General features: G+C 45.1%; 1 long non-coding RNA gene across 1 annotated transcript; it reads left to right on the top strand.

The window, feature by feature from the left end:
- The first annotated feature begins 237 nt into the window (after window positions 1–237).
- On the top strand, window positions 238–905 carry LOC109704481. Its single transcript, XR_002214394.1, has 3 exons — window positions 238–421; window positions 671–746; window positions 837–905. It is a non-coding gene; the product is annotated as an uncharacterized LOC109704481 (long non-coding RNA).
- The last annotated feature ends 7,135 nt before the right edge of the window (window positions 906–8,040 follow it).

Below are 8,040 nucleotides of genomic sequence, written 5' to 3'. Positions count from 1 at the left end.
TGGAAAGCTACAAGTGAGAAAGTGCATTGCAATTGTGAAATTTGCATTTTCTGCATTGGTGTACCGGTACAAGCCTAATGCTGTACCGGTACAGCAAGCAGCAGCAGCTGCAGCTGCGTGGCAGCAGGGTTGTTTTGGTCTTTTCACATCCTTTACTCATCCCTATCCTCCCAGCTCGACCCCTGGACCTCTTCAGAAGTTGCTGGAGCTCAGGAGAGAGTCTTCCACCTTCTCTCTTTCTCTCTCTCTAGGGTTTTTCTCTCTCTAGAGAAAAGCCGCCGATTCGCGCCGTTTTCGCGCCGCGCTCGTTGCTTGCTGATAGGAGGACTCAAGGGAAGTCTTTGGCACGTGGGGAGAAGGAGTTTTGCTGTGTTTCTTGTGAGGTTATCACCAGGAAAGGCTGAATCTCAGCTTTAGAGAGGTACTCAACTTGATTTCTCTCTAGTTTCCGATTTAGCATTGATTTTGGACGCCTTTTCGTTTCGTTGCTTCCAACTGAGCTAGAAGTTGTTTTCAGCAGTAAAGAAGGGTTCTTTTGGCTACTAATTATCCATCTAAACTCAGAGATATGCTGCTTTAAAGCTTATGAAGGATAAGTAGTGAGTTATAACTCAATTTCGGAACTATACGCGGTTTATTGACGCAGTTTCGTATGATTCCTTCGCAGCAGGGTTTCGAACCATTTTGAGCTAATTGGATGACCTTGGGGACTGTCTCGAAGTGTTCTAGAAGTGTTCTAACCTGAGGTAAGTAGGAATTTCAGTTAGAACACTGAATTCGCATGATTCTGACTATATTGTTAGCAATTGACGACTTTGTTGCCGTTTTGGAAATAGGTTGCAGCGGGCTTGCAACGGACCTTCGAATTACCTCCGGCTGATACGTGAGGGATTTTGGAAGCTTAATTTGAGGTATTTATTGAGCCAAAACAGGGATTTCAACTATTACAATGTACGAAGTGTAATTGCGCCGAAATTGGACATTTCGATCGTAATTTTGATACGATATGTATGCTTCGTGTTCAGCAGGATTGCGACCTAGTGGAGCTGATCCTTGGGACTTCTTGTGACTATTGGAGCCTAGTACTAAGTCGGTCGGACCTAACCAGAGCAAGTGGAGCTCTCCTATGTTCTATATGTATCTATAGAATAGAATGATCGCATAAGTGCATTGAGTGCATATGTGATTGATAGAGAATTGGAAACATATCATCGTGATATTTAATGCTTAAGTAGAATGAAATCTCTGTAAAGTACAGAACATATATGCATAAAAGTATTTATATTCATATTCAATTCAGTTGAATGACTTATGAACAAGTGTAGGATGCACTTATAAAGTAGAGAACAATGACATGCTCTTGACTCTAAAGTAGAGAACTATGACTATGTTGATAGTGCCATAATAGTGAAAAGATTATAATGCCATGTGATTTAGCATTACCCTTACATGTTTACAATCTAGTGGATACTAGTTCTTGTTACTATTTGTGTATTGAAATTCTGATCAGAGGATCGAAGGTAAGAACTTTGCAAATGAAAATATGAAAATTGAGACATGTGGACAATGGACTTTGCTTGCTTGCCATCGTGCTCATTCGCACACGCTTGTGAGGGTAGCTCCCTACAAGCCGGCACTCCGGAGTTGGCCTACGCGACAGTTGCTCGCCTGTGCGGGATTGGGTGCCGAAGTAGATTGCCGTGGGGAGTGTATACTACCATGGGGCCATTAGGCGCGGCGCAAGCTGGACTACCTTGAGTAGGTCCTAGTGAATGAAAATGAAAGTGAAAATGATAATGATAGTAATGAATGAGTATCAGTTGTAGTGTACAGTAGTACTTACACTTCTATGATTATGTTTATGTTCATGTTTATAGTAGTTGCGATACTTTTATTATTCCGTTGATTCATTACTGCAGAAATCATGTCTACATGTTGAATACATGCCTGTTACCAGTTAGCACTGCATTTTTTTCTAAATCATGCAATTATCACTTTTACTCACTTTCAGTACATTATGAGCCTAGTGGTGTAATTCGNTACACTTCTATGATTATGTTTATGTTCATGTTTATAGTAGTTGCGATACTTTTATTATTCCGTTGATTCATTACTGCAGAAATCATGTCTACATGTTGAATACATGCCTGTTACCAGTTAGCACTGCATTTTTTTCTAAATCATGCAATTATCACTTTTACTCACTTTCAGTATATTATGAGCCTAGTGGTGTAATTCGCCGAGGCTGGCGGCTTACCCACTGGGAACTATTGTTAATAGTTCTCACGCCCTTTTTATGGTTGTTTTTACAGAGCCATCTACAGGAGAGGCTAGGGATCGTGGCAAGGGAGTCGCGTCTAGCTAGACTTTGCTAGGAGCGTGCTAGTCGATCACCTTGCTACTCGGGCTACGGCCGAGGGTGATGTCCATTGTATAGAGTGACTACCTTTGTACAGATGTTTTTGTGTACCCTGTGTTGTATATGAGTTGTAGATCCAGATGTTATAGTTTATACTTCTTCTCCTTTTGCTGAGATTTTGGATTGTATACTCTTTGTTCAATTACTGATAGTACATCGTCTTATACATTGCTCTGGTATCAGGATAGGACTCTCTCTTGTTTTACTTCCTATCAACTTGCTTTCTTTGTAGACGCTTTATATACTGCAGGTGTATGGCGGGTCTGTGCACGTGCCGGATATGCTTCCGCTGGTACCCGGGCGTGACAGATTATAGTGGTATCAGAGCCTAGGGTTGAGTCTTAGTAGACCTAGCAAACCTTAGGCTGGTTGGACTATAAGGATAGGCTCGTGAGAGACGATGTCTAGTTGAGGTTGTTGTTAGCGAAAGTACTTTGATTGGGTACTTATAAACTCCGAATAGTAGGAGTTTGATCGGGATGTGCAAGTACTAACTTTGCAGAGGGTCACGTTGGCGGCCGACAACGTGACATCGGAAGTTAGTACGCGATACATTTCATTACTTTCGCTTCATTAGCTAGTTTATATCCTCAATGAGGTTTCAATAGTATAGGGTTTATTGACCTATGTTTGTTTTTGTGCTGCAGCTTAAGATACCGTTGACTCGTTCGCAAGCCGCCGGGGCAGCTGAGGCGGCGGATGCAGAGGAAGTGGGGACTTCTGTTACTTCGGGATCTAGTGGGATCCATGAGTTGCAGGATCAGCTCACGAAGCTGACATATTTGGTTGCTCAGCAGGCTGCGGCCGCGCGACAGCAGATGGATGCCGCGTGTCGGTAGGAGGACAGGATGAAGAGGTTAGAGGATTTACTACTGCGACAAACGACTGACAGGGAGATTCCGGATCCTATACCTACAGTACCGGACAGGGATGCGACAGTGAGAGCACAGTCACCTGTACTTGACACACCCCCAGTAGCTCCGAGGGCAGAGACCCGACAGGAGACAGTAGTACCACCACCAGTACCTGTAGCAGCATCAGGGACAGTGTTACCCGAGATGGTGGGGGTCGAGGAGCGAGAGCGAATGATAGAACAACTGAATGAATTCCGTCGCTGCAACCCTCGTGTCTTTGACGGGGAGAAAGCAGATCACTGGGTGGTCGAGAAATGGTTGATGCACATGGAAAAGCTATTCTATGATACATTCGTCGAGGAGCGATATCGAGTTTGGTTTACGACGCACCACCTTGACGGCGAGGCTTACAGATGGTGGGTGGACATTCGTAAGGATCCCCGTACTGATTTGTCCGCTATTACGTGGAACAGGTTCAAGGAATTGTTGTTGACGACCTATTTTCCTCAGAGTGTAAAGAGGCAGATGGAAAGGGATTTGAGAAACTTGAGACAGGGGGACAGGACAGTGGCTGAGTACGAGCGAGAGTTCTCTCGATTACTGCACTGTGTTCCTTTTGTCGTTCGAAATGATGAGGACAAGGCTCGCATATTTGAGGTGGGTTTGCGACCTGCGATTTTTCGATTGGTCCAGGCGTCAAACCTATCTACTTACAGGGATGTAGTGAACCGGGCCTTGATTGTTGAGAAGGGGGCAGAGATAATGAAAAAAAGAGACGTTGTGGATAGAAGCAAAGGAAAGAGGCCAGCAGTCGAGAGCAGTGGTCAGCAGTCCTTCCGGAGACCGCCAAAGTATCCGAGGGGACAGTCAGGACAGTCGAGGGGTCGAGGTTCTTCAGCACCCCGTGGAGCACCCGAGCGTCGTCGACCACCGCGTTGTGTTATCTGTGGTGGGCCTCACGTACCGCCACAGTGTCCACAGCGTGGGGGCCGGTGCTTTCTTTGCGGCCAGGAGGGCCACTTTCGCTCAGAGTGCCCGAGAGGTTCTTTGCCGGCACCCTCATTAGCGACTGCACCTGCATCTTCAGCTCCGAGCCAGGGGACCCCGACCGCACCCTATCAGTCTAGGCGACCATCAGGACAGCGGCAGTCGGAGAGTTCGCAGCAGGGTTCGAGTGGGCGGATGTATGCCGCCCAGACCGAGGGCGCCGCTGCAGCACAGGAGGTCGTAGCAGGTATCATTATGCTTTATGATATTCGTGTTCGTGCATTATTTGATACTGGTGCATCGCATTCTTTTATTGATCGGCAGTTCGCCGAGTTGTATAGCATTTCTTTAGCACCTACTTTGCATCTGGGACGAGTGATTGTACCTGACCATACCCTTGATGTTCGTGAGTTTTGCCCTCGCTGCCCAGTTAGGGTAGGCGACTGGATCATGCCAGTGGATTTACTGGCACTACACAAACTAGGTGAGTTTGATGTAGTATTGGGTATGGATTGGTTGACACAGTATTATGCCACCATAGATTGCACGAACAGAACGGTGACCTTTCGGGAACCGGGTCAGCAGGAGTTTGTTTATAAAGGGTGCCAGAGTTCATTGTTCGCAATGACCATTAGCTCTTCGCGAGCACGACAGTTGATTCGGAGGGGTTGTGTAGCCTACTTGGCTAGCATTTCTATGAGTGACGGAAAAACCGTCAAGATTGATGATATTCCAGTTGTGCGAGAATTCGGGGATGTGTTTCCAGCTGAGTTGCCGGGCATGCCACCTGATAGGGAAGTGGAGTTTGTGATTGATCTTGTCCCTGGGACAACTCCTATTTCTAAAGCACCCTATAGAATGGCACCCGCTGAGTTAAAAGAGCTGAAGGCACAATTACAAGATCTTTTAGACAAAGGATTTATTCGACCGAGTGTATCGCCTTGGGGAGCACCGGTGTTATTTGTCAAGAAGAAAGATGGATCTCTTCGATTGTGCGTGGATTATCGAGAAATCAACAAAGTCACAATCAAGAATAAATATCCATTGCCCAGAATTGATGACTTATTCGATCAGCTGCAAGGATCGAAAGTATACTCCAAAATCGATTTGCAATCGGGCTATCATCAGCTCAAGATTAAGCCTGAAGATGTTTCTAAGACTGCTTTTAGAACACGGTATGGGCATTATGAATTTACAGTCATGCCGTTTGGATTGACTAATGCCCCAGCAGCCTTTATGGATTTAATGAACCGTGTCTTTAAGCCCTATTTGGACAGATTTGTGGTAGTGTTTATTGATGACATCTTGATATATTCTCGAAGTGACAAGGAGCATGAAGACCATTTGAGAGTGGTGTTACAAGTACTTCGAGAGGAGAAACTGTTTGCAAAGTTAAAGAAATGCGAATTTTGGCTTCGAGAAGTGGCATTTCTGGGCCATGTGATTTCAGAAACTGGGATAGCTGTGGATCCCAAGAAGATTGAAGCGATTAAAGATTGGCCTAGGCCGACCAGTGTCACAGAAATTCGGAGTTTCCTTGGTTTGGCGGGATACTACCGAAGATTTGTAGAAGGATTTGCGAAGATGTCTACTCCTCTCACTCGACTCACACATAAAGGAGCTAAATTCCTATGGAATGAAGCCTGCGAAAGAAGCTTTCAAGAGCTGAAGGAACGATTGACCACCGCCCCGATTCTGGCTTTGCCTGTTACTGGAGTAGATTATGTGATTTACAGTGATGCATCACTGAATGGATTATGGTGTGTTCTAATGCAGAATGGCAGAGTAATTGCTTATGCTTCTCGCCAATTAAAGGATTATGAAAAGAACTACCCTACACATGATCTTGAGTTAGCAGCTGTGGTATTTGCTTTAAAGCTTTGGCGCCACTACCTCTACGGCGAGCGTTGTGAAGTTTATACAGATCATAAAAGCTTAAAATATCTGTTTACACAGAAGGAATTAAACTTGAGGCAACGTAGATGGTTGGAGTTACTCAAGGATTATGATTTGACCATCCTCTATCACCCTGGAAAAGCAAATGTCGTAGCAGATGCTCTAAGTCGAAAATCGACGGAAAATTTGGCGATGTCGATAATAATGCAACCACTGTTGATAAAGGAAATGGAGCAATTGAATTTGGAAGTTGTAGCTCCTGATACGCCTTGGAGGCTTATGTCATTAGTGGTGCAACCTACCCTGATCGAGCGAATTAAGGAAAAGAAAACTCAAGATGAATTCCTGCAGAAGATTCGAGATAAGATCACTGTTGATCATGATTGTGATTTTCGAGTAGATGATCAGGGATTATTGAAATTCGGTGATAGGCTCTGTATACCGGCCGATTCTGGTATTAAAGAAGAGATTCTAGCAAAAGCACATCGGGCGCCGTATACTGTACACCCGGGGAGTACGAAAATGTATAAGGATTTGAAGTTAACTTACTGGTGGCCTGGAATGAAAAAGGAAGTTGCGGACTTCGTGGCTAAGTGCTTAACGTGTCAGCAGGTTAAAGCTGAACATCGACTTCCTGCGGGGAAACTTCAGAGCTTACCCCTACCAGTATGGAAGTGGGAGAGGATCACTATGAATTTCATCGTTGGATTACCTCGCTCACAGGCAGGTCACGATGCCATTTGGGTAATTGTTGATCGATTGACTAAATCTGCCCACTTTATTCCAATTCATACAGTGTGGTTGGGGGAAAGACTCGCACAAGTGTATCTTGATGAAATTGTGCGATTACACGGAGTACCTGCTTCTATTGTTTCAGATCGAGATACCTGCTTTGTTTCACATTTTTGGAGGAGCTTACAGGAGGCTATGGGTACCCGACTGGATTTTAGTACTGCTTTCCACCCCCAGAGTGATGGGCAGTCTGAGCGTACTATCCAAACCCTTGAGGATATGTTGCGGGCCTGTGTGATTGATTATCAGGGCAGTTGGCCACAGTTCTTGCCTATGGCTGAATTTGCTTATAACAATAGTTATGAAGCAAGTATTCAGATGACACCGCTTGAAGCCCTTTATGGTAGAAAGTGTAGATCACCACTTCATTGGAGTGAAGTGGGTGAAAGATTGGTGTTGGGTCCAGACATATTACAAGAGGCTGAAGCTAAAGTTCGACTTGCGCGAAAACGTCTATTGACAGCCCAAAGTCGACAAAAGAGTTATGCGGATAAACGTCGGCGAGAACTGGAATTTCAAGTTGGCGATCATGTATTCCTAAAGGTTTCCCCGACGAAAGGAGTTAAGAGATTTGGCATTCGAGGAAAGTTGAGTCCTCGGTTCATTGGACCCTACGAAGTGTTGGAGCGGGTAGGCCCCGTAGCTTATCGGCTTGCGTTGCCGCCGAATCTGTCAGGAGTGCATAATGTATTTCATGTATCTACACTGCGGAAGTATGTTTTTGATCCAACTCACGTATTGGAGAGTACTCCAGTGGATTTACAAGAAGATTTGAGCTTCGAGGAGCATCCAGTGAGGATACTAGCTCGAGAAGTAAAACGGCTTCGAAACCGCGAGATCCCCTATGTAAAGATCCTTTGGAGCAATCATGATGAACGGGAAGCCACTTGGGAACTGGAGAGTGCGATGTTAGAGCACTATCCCCACCTTTTCTCGACGGAATCTTGAGGTAAGTGTTTACAAGTTTCGCGGACGAAACTTCTTTTTAGGAGGGGTGAATGTAATACACTGGACTTCTGCAAATTTCGGAGTTCGAGTGTGTGGAGTGATGTGTGACTCAATCCTACATGTTCTATAAGGTTAGAACAAGTT

The sequence above is a fragment of the Ananas comosus genome, unplaced genomic scaffold (assembly GCF_001540865.1).
Source record: "Ananas comosus cultivar F153 unplaced genomic scaffold, ASM154086v1, whole genome shotgun sequence".
Classification (NCBI taxonomy): domain Eukaryota; kingdom Viridiplantae; phylum Streptophyta; class Magnoliopsida; order Poales; family Bromeliaceae; genus Ananas; species Ananas comosus.
The sequence above is the reverse complement of the archived record's forward strand: the minus strand, read 5'-3'. Positions and strand labels throughout refer to the sequence as shown.